Raw genomic sequence first — 13,445 nt, 5'->3', positions numbered from 1 at the left:
TTCATTACAATTTATTTGCAGTGCCACACAACTTGAACTAGTATTTTTTTATGTATTTTTATAATAATAATTGCTCTTTTTGGTACTAAGCATTCACTTTTTTCCCCTTCAATGAAAATACACATTGCATTAAAGGAATTGGTATAATTTAAATATACAATTATGAAGATTATAAGAAAAACGCACTAAATCGCACTTGACAGCTTTTCCTTGTATTGCTGGCGAATTTTATATTAGGGCTATTATTTTAATGTAGTTAATACAATAAAATTGGTTCATACCGATGTTTGCACAGCAATATTGATTATATTTCATCCGAAGAGTATTAATACTGCCTCATGAAAGCGACGACTAAGTTTGGCAAAAGACAATTCACTGATGTAGTTGTTAGATGTTAACACTTTAAACTGCTGACACGAAATGCTTTCTCTCAAAAAGAAAGCCTCCTAATATATACGGCCATTATTTGCCTATCTATACAACGTGCTGAAAATTCTGCCACCCTTTATTACAGTGGTAACAGATTCATAATATACAATTTTATTTGTCCTCAGCAGAGTGTGCGCAAAAGTATCAAGACCACCAGCTATACAGTATACATGAAAGTTACATGAATAGTTTTAAATAGATCTACAATTAAATAATTTTTGAAAATAAACAACGGAATGATTGAATTACAATGTGTATTTTTTCCAATTAAAATAATATACTATCTAATTATAATGCATGTTAAAATTTCTATATATTTTTTTGACTCTAAAATAAAAGTTTGTCAATAAGTTAATATATTAAAATGCTAAATTGTATAAATCATAATGACGTATGTAAAATGAATTCTTAATAATAGGTTCATCATAATATTAAGTAAGTTTTATCATTATTATTACATATTTTACAACGTTTTTCTTAGCTCGTATTCTTATTTGTCCGGTGGTTCTTTGTCCGGTACAAATCTTGCAATCGATTTTTAACTAACTTACCAACTAGCTAGACATTTGAAACTTTTAGAATATATCAGAACATGATGCCAATGCATTTTTTTAATACTTTTAGCCATCTTTAAGTAGAATTGAATTCATTTTCAGTTAATTCTGTTTTGTATGAAAAGTTATTTCGACACCACTATTGGTTGCTAGGGGTCTGGGGTCCTAGCAACTAAATCATTAATATATACGTGCGTTACTATGGAAATCAATATGACATTTCAGTATTATTTCTATCAAGTACAATTTTTTTTGATCGTTTAAGCTAGTCAAGTCAAGTTTATATGATTCAACAGAATATTTAAAACGTCGTATATAAAAAGTTTTTTTTATCTTGTAATTATTTATTTGTAGTGGTTTTACATTTAAATATATCAAATACACACCATGACGCGTCAAAAAGAATTTATTAAAATATTTTCCCGATACTTCCAACATAATAATATTATCAGTAAAATAACAAAAACCACTGTGGTTAATTATTTAACTTTAAACTACTTATATGTTTTTGTTAAAATACTATTTATATAATACCAATACCTAAACGTTTCACGTTGCTTTGTTCGCTTTTTTTAGTTGATTAAAATGTTCACAAAATCATACAGCATTCTATTATTTTAAACAAATCCTTCGTAACTTTAGAGTCATCTGTATGGTTAATACAATATGCTTATAAACTCATAATATTCTTGTCATAAAATTAAACTACCGAAACGTTTCCGTAATGTCCTAAACGCCTCTGAGAAAAAGCTCTAAAAAGCTCGCTAAGTCGACGCATGATAGCATACTTTCCAGCTTTAGATTATGAATTCACTTCTAACATTTTATGGCTGAAGCGGATGGGTAAACATGTATAATGAAGTATCTAGATTGGGGATGGGGTGTGTCCCAGGGGAGGCCATGAAATCAGTGGTATTTGCAGCCCTCCATAATGCCCGGAGTCATTATACATTATGTGTGTCGATAGGTAGCTGCCGCGCGCTAATATTTATTGCTGGCCATGTCAAATGAGGTGTTATACCAAGTATTTCTTTATGGCTGAAAATAGTATTTTTTCTTTATTTTTATTAACTGTATATATTCAGATCTCACAATAGTGTCAGTCTTCGTAAAATTCATAACTATACTGATATAGGTACCTACCGTTATCAGTTATTTTTTTGATATTTATTTATGTATTCATAAATTTAATAATATGTGCATATATTTTTTTACATTTTTTGAGCATATAAAGATTGGTGGTAAATAACCCTAACTTTAAAAATAGCTTGGTTTCATACAAGTTTTTTTAAACATACTTACCACATAAACACGTGGTTCGATAGTTTTGGCATTCCACAAGATATAGTGGGAGGAGTGAGAGAAAGCAATAAAATAGGCTTGATATATAAGCTAAGTCGACAATAGTAACAATAACAATAATTATATTAGTCCTTCATAATTACTACTCGCTAGAAGAGATCAAACCTGAGTATACTTAGGTATTCGTGATTAAATAGTTCCACTATGCCATTGTCAGTTTATTCAAATTCATTAATCAAAAGTCTCGGCCAAGATTATCAGTATTGAATCCGACAGAAAAAAAGGGAAAAAACCACAAGAACTTTGTAGTATGTAGGTGTATATGTGTGATATTAAAAAAAAGGAAAAATTATAAAAAAACAATTGATGTGCTTTTCATACTCATACATAAAATACTTAGGCTATAATTCAGAAGTAGTTTTTAAAGTTACTGTCAAAATAGTGTAGGTACTTATGTTAAAATTGGTTATAATTTATCCAGTCCAGCACATGTCAGCAGCTTATTTTTCAGCCGTTTACGGTTATTATTGTCGGAGTTGAAAATGAGTTGTGTCCTTGGGAAAATTCTCGGGCATTGAAATAATCGCAGCAGATGCACGCGCTTCGTTATAATATAAAAGAAATAATTATTTCCAACAAATACATCTGCTATCGGGAAAATGTAGAGTTTCACAAGTGTATAATTAAAAAAATAGCAATTTTATAAGAAAATGTCAAACGACTAAAAAGGTGTATTCAGAATTAATACCTCCTCAGAAAGTCTTTATCATTTTGTAAGCATAATTTCACTTCATATTATTTTACTTGTCATCTTTTATGAGTAATTTTGATGAGACCTCAGTATAACAATAAAATATGTCTTCTTGATATTTTTATGGTTGTTACGTAAATATATATTATGGAAATTAGTGAGTCACCGTCTATGCATACACAATGCAACAGATTTTTCTGTAATATTTGATTGTTAGAGAAATATATGAGATTGTTGAACATCGTAATGTAAATAATGTATTTTATTTGAATAAATGCTGAAAATAGCCATAATTCCATAGTTATGACTTATTCATAATACAATGTAGATTTCCAATATCTGTGAAATACCGATCGTCAGTAAAATTAAGGAAATTTTGCAATAATAATATTGTAGATAGTTGCTGACCTAATAAGTTTTAGTGTTTATTTTTAAAATGTTAGCTTAGGTCAACTGCGCTGCACTATTATGACTGTATAGCCATAGTGTATGCATACTTTTATTATTAACGATTGTCTTTATACTTGTAAAGCACTAATAATTGCACAGTAGGTACGAGGGTGGGTCAATAAGTCCTTAGAAAAGCCGACAGGTGGCGCGACTAGTACTGTAAGCGGTTTGTTTTCATGCAGCGGCACTACCGATTCATTATGCTGCGAAGTTTCAATCAGATTGGTCGGGTTGTTGTGTGTTTCTCGTACATTTAAAAAAAAAATTTGCTTGTGGAAAATGGAAAAATGGAAAATGGAGAAAATTGAGTTTAGAGCTGTTATTAAACATTTTAATATAAAAGGGTTAACAGCAAAGGAAATAAAAAATGAGTTGGATTTAGTTCACGGCATATCTGCTCCTTCACTTGCAACTATTTATAACTGGTTAAATGAATTTAAACGTGGTCGTACATCAACAAAGGATAAACCACGCTCAGGACGTCCTGTAGAGGTGACTACACCAGAAATGATCAATAAAATCCACGATATGGTGTTAAGTGACCGAAGATTAAAGTTGAGTGAGATAATTGAGGTTACAGGGATCTCAAAAGGTAGCGTCATTTCTATTTTACATGACAAATTGGGCATGAAAAATATTTCTGCAAGATAGGTGCCGCGTTTGCTCACAGTCGACAATAAACGCAATAGGGTGGTGGCCTCTAAAGCCCTGTTGTCGCTCATGCAACGCAATCCGGATGAATTTTTTCGTCGCTTTGTGACTGTAGATGAAACATGGATACACCACTATACTCCCGAGACGAAAGAACAGTCAAAGCAGTGGATTGCGAAGGCAAACCATGTCCAAAGAAGGCGAAAACCGTAAAATCAGCTGGTAAGGTTATGGCTACTGTATTTTGGGATGCACGTGAAATTATTTTCGTTGACTATTTGGAAAAAGGAAAAAAAAAATAACAGGGGATTATAATGCATCTTTATTGGACCAGATAAAAAACAAAATTGAAGAAAAACGGCCTCATTTAAACAGGAAAAAAATCCTCTTTCATCAGGACAATGCCCGTGTTCACACATGTTTACGATCAATGGCTAAAATTGAAGAATTGAAGTTCGAATTGGTCGACCACCCACCGTATTCGCCAGATTTAGCCCCCAGTGACTTTTTCCTTTTCCCAAACTTAAAAAAATGGCTAAGTGGACAACGTTTTTTTTCAAATGAAGAAGTCATCGATCGGACAAATGCTTATTTTGAGGACCTTCCGAAAACTTATTTTTCTGACGGTTTAAAAAATATTGAGAAACGTCTAACCAAGTGTATTGAGCTCCAAGGAGATTATGTTGAGAAATAAAAAAAAAATACAAAAATAAAAACTGTTTTAATGCTTTTTTCTAAGGAATTATTGACCCACCCTCGTAAGTTTAGCGAAGAATATTAATTTCTTTGAAATCATAATCAGCAGAATCATTGGGCTTCTGTTTTAACGACTGCACAATTTAAAAGCATTGAATATTTTTAATAACATTATTAAACAGTTATACATATTATTACAATATAGGCATTTTGTATCCATCAGTCATTTGATCGGTTTGGCGAAAACAAAAACTTTTAGGAAACGCCATTATAAAATAAATTACGTATCTACTGGACAAGAGACGGTTATTTTTGACAGCTGCTAGTGCCGTCATTATTTTTCGCTATTTATATCGACACCGGTTCAGCATTCCACATTGTACAATAATTACCTGTTAATTGTTTATAATTTCTACAAAAAACACGTATCGAGAACATTGTTGAAGCCCGATCGAGATCAATGTGATAGATACGCCTTTTCTAGAATCGCAGAATATGGGTAGGTAATATTGAACACACACCCTCCATTACGAGTAAAGTGCGTCGACAAAAATGCATCTGCCCGTAGCGATCGGAGAGCAATTCGAGGTTAACAGCTCGACTGTTACCACACCTGATAATATATTATTATATTATAATATCTACTAATTATTAATTGTTTCTCAGATGTCAAGCTTTAATTATTGTAAGCAACGTTGTTTCAGCAAATATGCCCACTTGTCACTTTTAATGTGGTCACTGGTTACCGGCTACGACGCCATTATGTTATATATTTTTTTCAAATATAATAATAACGCTGTACAAAACAGCGTTCTGATAATGTAATATATTATTATTATATCAACGAAACTGGTTATGGAAGTGTACAACTAATGCCGTATTTTATAGAGCTGTTTACTCGGTCAATGTGTTTTATAACATGCTAAAAAACAATTATTATCTCTAAAAAATAGGCATTGGCCGTTTAACTTAAAATACTAGCGTACAATTTAAGAAATATTGAAAATTGGACTCCGCCATATCTACAATAAAGTCAGCAAAGTTATTCCCAAGTGTGATAATTAAGTACTTATATTATATCTCTGCGATCGCAAATGCATTTTTCGTTATATACTCTCTGAAATGAAAATAAGTAATTATGTATTAATGGCTGCTTATTTTTTTATATATTTAAATAACTTTTAATGATTGCTTTACAAAATGCAAAACTTCATATAATTTATCTATTAAAACTTTCAACAAAATTTAGCGTTGTGAAGTCGGCGTAATTAATTACAGAAATATACAGCAACATAGTAAAATGATTAACACGCTATTTTATTCGATGGTGTATTTATCAGTTTATCACACATAAGAATAAACTTTCTTCGATATGCACTTAGGAGTAGGTATATTATATCCAATTTCACATTAAGTAATTAATTGAAAAAATAACATACTTAATCGAAAATTATATTGTAATTGTTTCTAATTTATACCTACTGTTCCATTTGAATTATTTTTAATGATCCAGATCTCTATATAAATCTACAGCTGACACAGAATATATTTACTTATTTCTTACATATATATTAAATTTGTATATTCTAATATGAATTCAATAATATATTTGTAAGGTAATTGATATGTCAATTTAGTACACATTATGCAAGTTATGATTAAATCTATTCTTTTCCCTTGGTATATTATGTATGTGCATAGTGCCCGATAATGCCGGGAAGCGAAATCCTGTTCAAATGGAATAGTACGACGCTTAAATCAATTAGAACTTAAACCAAATTAACAAAGAAAAATAATGTAGGAGCTGTTTTAATTCACGTTAACAAGCTGTAAACTGGATAATTAACGATATCATTTTAAATATATGTCTACATAAGGCTGTTGTTAAAATTGTTTGTTCATTATTATTGATGCAAGGTGTTGAGATCGACACACGTTCGTTTATAGTGATACGTGAGTGATATATATTTTCATCAGTCAGCCTGAGAACTCGATATGGTGGTGGTCCTTAGAGCGACAATTTTAAAACAACATAATATATTCTATATATTCAGTCGCCTGACATATGGCTAACCTCTTGTCCACTTTGCTGTAATTAATCTTGTTTCAAATTTCAAGTTTCAAAAGAAGAGGTTTTACAAGACAAATTAATAATATATTTTGAAGATGATTTTTTAAGTAGCCAACAATAAAATGAGCTTTGTGTTTTTATTTAAATGCTTGTATACCATGAACAGTCGTGCTGATTGTAGTCGCAACCTGTACTTTAACCAAAGTTTCTTTTGTAGTGTTAACTGTTAATTTATGGTGGAACTGCATTATATTATTTGTTTAGTTAAATAAAACACAATTTCATAGATTCCACTTTTTTAATTAAATTTTGGACCTGTTTCGTCCTCCTCAATGGGACATAATCATCCCTGTCAATGACAATATCCCCTCGAGAAGGACGAAACCGGTCCAAAATTTAATTGAAAACGTGGAATAAGAACTATAAAATTGTGTTTTATTCAACTAAATAAATAATTAATCAAATAATTTATCCAAAGTACCCACCTACATGCTTTTTGGAAAGGTATTTCCTGAAACTACTTTGATTTATAAACACTCCCAAGTAGTTACGAGTGAATAAATATTTCGCAGTTAGATGTCTTCTATGTAGGTCATCTTCCAATACATATAAATCATTCAAAGAAAAAAGGTCCTAGAACCTTCGTTTTAATATTGTGGTTTAATGATTATTTTATTGCTAAATAATAACATTGAAATGAAAAACAATGGATGTATTATGAAATACTTTAAAAATTAAATGCCTTCTAGTTATTGTGCTGTCCTTAGACAGGTAACTGGGAGATGTTTACAGGTGCTTATTAAATACGGCAATAATAATTTTAATACTAAAAAGGTATTCAAATAAAACTTGAGCGTTTAGATTTAATAGGTGTTTCAAGGTATTGCTAGCCCATCGCCCTTACCTATTAATTTATTCCCGCAGCAAAAATCATGTGCAAAGAAAATAAACATTTTTACGATGCAATGTTGTGACAGCATTATTACTATCGATAGTATTATGAAAATATTTCGTCAGATAATTTATTGAATGACATACCAATGATACATGTACCTACATTTTACTGACAGCTTTTGTTAAAAAGAAAGATTATTTTGGTCTACTAATTTATTAATAAATTAAATCAATTGTCTTATATTAGAGAATATAAAAAATACAATACAATTTCTCTTAACTAAGTTGAGTAAATCTGATTCGTTATTAAATGACTCCTTATTTTATATGTTAAAAAGTATTAAGTATTGGTTTATTTCATAGTATTATGCAAGCCAATTATTGTTCGTAATAGTTTCATTGATTAATTACTACCTATATATTTGTTTCTACAATTAAAATTATATTTGGTAAATATGCTGTTCAAATTACGTATATAATTGTGTTTATGGTCATACCTTGTAAAGCCGTCCACAAAAAACCAAAATAGGTCAGAGCATTTAATAGTTCCTTTTGTGAACAGGAAGTTGTAAGTTGCTCGCAAGACTTTTACCAGTCTCCTCGACTCCTCGCTGCACCAGCAAGTGTCGTGGCGGACGTCGTGACGAGAGAGAACGACCTGATGATTAATGGAGACCTAACTGTCTGCTCGTAAGGGTCAAACGACAACCTCTCTTTTTATACATAAGACACGTCTAAGTCTATTAAGAAAATTAAATTAACATCTCGCTTTTATAGCACGTCATAATTATTAATGATCATTTAAGTATGATGATATTACACGTGTTAACACGCTGGTACCTATTTCATGAAATATATTATTTAGACTATACATGGCATAAATAAATACTTCGTTATTACTCCGTTTAGTTATATTTAAATGAAAAAAGTAGTACAGATTTATGTAAAGAATGTAAAACCTTATCTAGACTAGTACCTTACTAATTATTACTCAATCCCATTTACCCTAATATTGAATGATATGTTATAGTGACTTAATAATTGTTGGTAATTTATTATTTGTTTGTACTTTACTAGGCACTACTACTACTGTCTTCTCTTTAGTCTACTCGGACGTTTTTTATTAATGTGACTGAAGAATTGAAGAAAGCGTCTCGTGCATGTACAAGATAGATATTTTTATTCTTCTAATCCCATAAAACCACTAAAATACAAATCGTTAGCTATGTACAAAACTTGTTTAAAAATTTTATAGATCGTATCAGTTCGAAGAGTCATAACAAGTGAAATGTAGGTGGTCAAGATATGTAAATTATGTATATAATTAAAGGCAGACGTGCTCAGCGTTGGTCAAAATGGAGATTTTATTGTATATTCAAAGTATGATCCAGGACACGCGCGTTAACATCATTTTACTCCCTACTTCAATTATAGTTTGTCAATTTATGGCTACGGCCGTATGTTGTAGCTTAACCACTGGGGAATGCCAAAAAAAATGGCGTATTTCAAAAAAACACTACCTTATTATTAGGTCAATAATTATTATAAAGCATCATTATTCGTAGGATGTTTATCAGACTTGAATGTTCAAAGACATAGGTTATAATTAATATATTTAAAATTATCTTCAAATGTGTAAATCTTGCCGATTTTTTGAACAATAAAATGCCTAATTCTTGTCAAATTTGGGATCACAGAGATTATCAATATAATTTTTTATCGTAAATATTACACTATAATAATGTCGACATAAATTTTACTAATGGTTTTATAAATGCGTTTAAAAATTAATAAATGTAAAAATCTTAACACCACTGCACATGTATGTACTGAAATATTACTATATTCTAAAACATTAGAGCGAGAGGCTTAAAAGAATACTATTTTATGTAATAAAAATACTTTATGCAGTCAAAATTATATAAATAGATTATCTACAACGTTTAAGGAATGTCCAGGATCATGCTTTGAAAAATGCAATAAAAGCTCCATTTTGATCTACGCTGAGCATGTCCCCCCTTAATTATTCATCAATATTAATATTATATACTTACAACGTTTTTAAATTTTCTGTTGAATCATATAAACTTGACTTTACTAGGTTAAACAATCAAAAAAAATGTACTTGATATAAATAATACTGAAATGTCATATTGATTTCCATAGTAACGCACGTACCTATATGTGCTAGGACCCCAGACCCATAGAAACCAATAATGGTGTCGAAATAACTTTTCATACAAAACAGAATTAACTGAAAATGAATTCGATTCTACTTAAAGATGGCTAAAAGTATTAAAAAAATGCACTGGCATCGTGTTCTGATATATTCTAAAGTTTCAAATGTCTAGCTAGTTGGTAATTTAGTTAAAAATCGATTGCAAGATTTGTACCGGACAAAGAACCACCGGACAAATAAGAATACGAGCTAAGAAAAACGTTGTAATAAAAATCAGGGAAATTAAGAGACATTGACGATATTAATTGCGAAAACATAATAGCTGTTTGTTAGTTAGGTTAGGGTTGAGAGCAAATTATTTATTTATTTTAACGTTGTCGTTAAAGTTTAATTGCATCGAGTGTTGTGAATTTGTTTTCTGCGTCTGGCCATCTGCCCGAAGGCATTCGATTATGTGGTCCTCTCATCGTGCCATCAGCTTTTTACTCGCCTGCTTCACTCGCCTGTTGCAATAATAGTTCTTCGCCTATTTTTATATCATCTTAAAAATTAATTACGTTGAGAAATTTTACGAAACTTGTGCAACACCGCCGAGTGATAAAAAAAACGTAATGATATTCTTGGGATGAGTTTGAAATGCGAGACAAAAAATACAATCTGTTTTCGATTCATGTCAAAATACTTACCAATTATATATTGTCGATTTAATGTTTTAGTTATTACTACATGTTTCAACTCATCTTACGGCATACAATTAGAGTGAGTATTTAGACCATTTAGTAATTAAAATATAACATACCACGATAATAATTCGATACCATAGTTCAATAGGCGAACAACTCAAAAAACCTTGTTCCAAGATAATGGTGTTTGAATTTTTTGCAGAAATTCTCATTTTAATTTTAAAGCGTTGATTTCGATGAAAGTGTATTTTTTTATATTTAATTTAGTGGAATTCACCAATGCACAATGAAATTGCACAGTTTAATAAGGAATTAACCAATATTTTTGATTATATAACGGAATTATTGATTAATCTCAGAAAGATTTATTCGATTTTATGATACATTGAAGCAATTTTCGACTATTTTTTTACTGAATTATAAAGAGAAGACCTTTCTACATCGAATGGCGTTCTTAAATCAAAACCTTTAAATTTTGAGCTGTTCCCCTATTGAACCAATGTATCGTTACGATAAAATAAAAGATCCTTTTTAATTAAAATTATTTTAAGCATATTTTAATGAAACACTCTACGATATAAAACTATGACATTTTTTAAAAGATGTGCGATATTTTTAACAGAAAAATGTGAAATATCATCGAAGAATAAATAAATATTTTTTTTTCATTACTTGTTAAATTAAAAACCAGTTTAATTTATGTGTCTTTTAGATCACCGTGTGCTGTATAAATTAATTTTCAACACAATAAAATCAATATGTAATGAATCCGCGATAAAATTGGCTGAGAGATAATTATAATTATAAATGCTCGATTTGTTAGTTATCGATCACAATACTGACTAGTTAATGATTGCAGGAAGCATAGAGCACTCTAAGTCACTAGTGACTAGACGCCTCCAGGTGATTGCAGTGCCCACATATCATTATAATCTATCGATACACGCTCGATAAAAAAATCAACAAAAAAATAACAACAAAACACATTAAGTGATTTATAATCAAGATCATGTTCAGACGAAACCGAGAGTGGACAGCGTGTATTTTAATACATACTTTATTTGTAAACTTATCAGATAAATTACCATAATTGTTTATTTTGTAACCGTATATTTGCATTGCTATTGCACTTAAAATATGCATAATATGCATTATAAGCAACTCATTGCTTATCGGTTGGAAAATATTCTGCAATTGTAATTAGGCATTATGCATAAAAAGAAGATGTACCACTTGATAATATGAAAGTCTCATTTAATACAACACCATAAAATATAATAAATTGTAATAATGTAAGTACGATATAAGAATAGTTTGGAGGCTTTGCGATTGATACCAACGTTATTATTTATTGTAAAAATATGGCTAATACATCGTCAGTAAGTTGATATTGTAATATCGTGATAATATATTATCTTATATCGTAAAAATATACATTTTCTGGTCGCCCATGAAGATAATTTAAGAGAGTAGTTATGGATACGTACCTATATAAGAATCCTTGGGGATAAAAATTCGTAAAGAAAATATAATTCACTATCAATAAATTAGTCATAAATTTTTTCATGATTTTGCAGATAATTCGATTAACATTTGAACTGTTCGTAAGATCGGACACTTAAACTTGGAATATTGTGAAATTTAGTACGTGAGCTCGTTAAAACATGATTAAGCTTTATTTTTCTGTGTTAGCTATTTGGATAATTTAATATTTCACTTTTAATGAGTTTATAATTATCGGGTGTCTTAGTATTAATTCGATTAATTTTTTTTCTAAAATCACTCGAGTGATTTATATGGAATGATTGAATACACGAAAAATTGTCCGAAGCTTTTAATATGTTGCAATATAAATAAAATACAATATAATTTTATTTATTATATTGACGGTGGTTAATACATTATAATATCTATAGCAGAGTTAAAATATATATAATGAAATCAACGGTAATAACTAAAAGTAAAAACAAAAATAAGTATTGTTTAACTACATATTAGTGTTGTTTATTATAATGTACCAAATTTAATACCCCTAGAGATTTTGGAGGTCGTAGCGAGTAATAATAATTATTATGAGAATAAATTAAATATTTAAAGGTGCAGTACATCTATATGGAGATAAATATCCTTATAAAGAAATTTCCAATTTAAACAAATTACCTGTTACGGTATTGAGTAGCTACTCACAGCCATGCCTATTATAGGTTATGCATTTAAATAATGACAAATTAAAAATGTATTAAATGTTGAACGTTAATTAAGTAATGACATTAGTATATTATTTTGATAGTCTTATTTGCAAACCTACGCTCTTTTGATTGGTTCAAACCAATAATTGTATTTGTAGAAATAAGCATATGAATTTTGCAAAATAATCTCCGATTATCAGAAATATAATGACCTAAATATATCAATAATTAAAGTATCGTGCTTTTCGTTTGACAATGTCCTGTCTACTTACGCGAACCCTAGAACTCGATCTCAAAGCTTACAATATTTTTATTGCGACCTTAAATTTTTCCATTTACTACCTAAAACAGAACACCCACGCTGTTATGCCACTCAACAAGAGGTGAATATTCTAAAAATAGATGCTCATTTATCGCCACCTAATAAACATAATATAATATAACATCATATGTCAAGTTATTAGAATTTGTAAAATTGAATGAATCTATTATTTTAGGGTTGCCATATTCATTCTTTACACTTACTTGTTGCATAGATAATAATATTATATTTCAGTAAGTGAACTCCTCTTGAGATGTGTGTTATGAAATAAATA

The 13,445-nt window shown here is 29.9% G+C and overlaps 1 protein-coding gene across 1 annotated transcript in view; it reads right to left on the bottom strand.

Moving 5' to 3' along the window:
* Positions 1 to 13,445, bottom strand: part of Hr38 (Hormone receptor-like in 38) — an 82,601-nt gene that overhangs the window by 10,592 nt on the left and 58,564 nt on the right. The window lies entirely within an intron of this gene.

Source organism: Rhyacophila brunnea, unplaced genomic scaffold (assembly GCF_057557595.1).
Source record: "Rhyacophila brunnea isolate RB1 unplaced genomic scaffold, BYU_Rbru_1.0 scaffold_5, whole genome shotgun sequence".
Lineage (NCBI taxonomy): Eukaryota > Metazoa > Arthropoda > Insecta > Trichoptera > Rhyacophilidae > Rhyacophila > Rhyacophila brunnea.
This window is presented reverse-complemented; position numbering and strand designations above follow the sequence as displayed.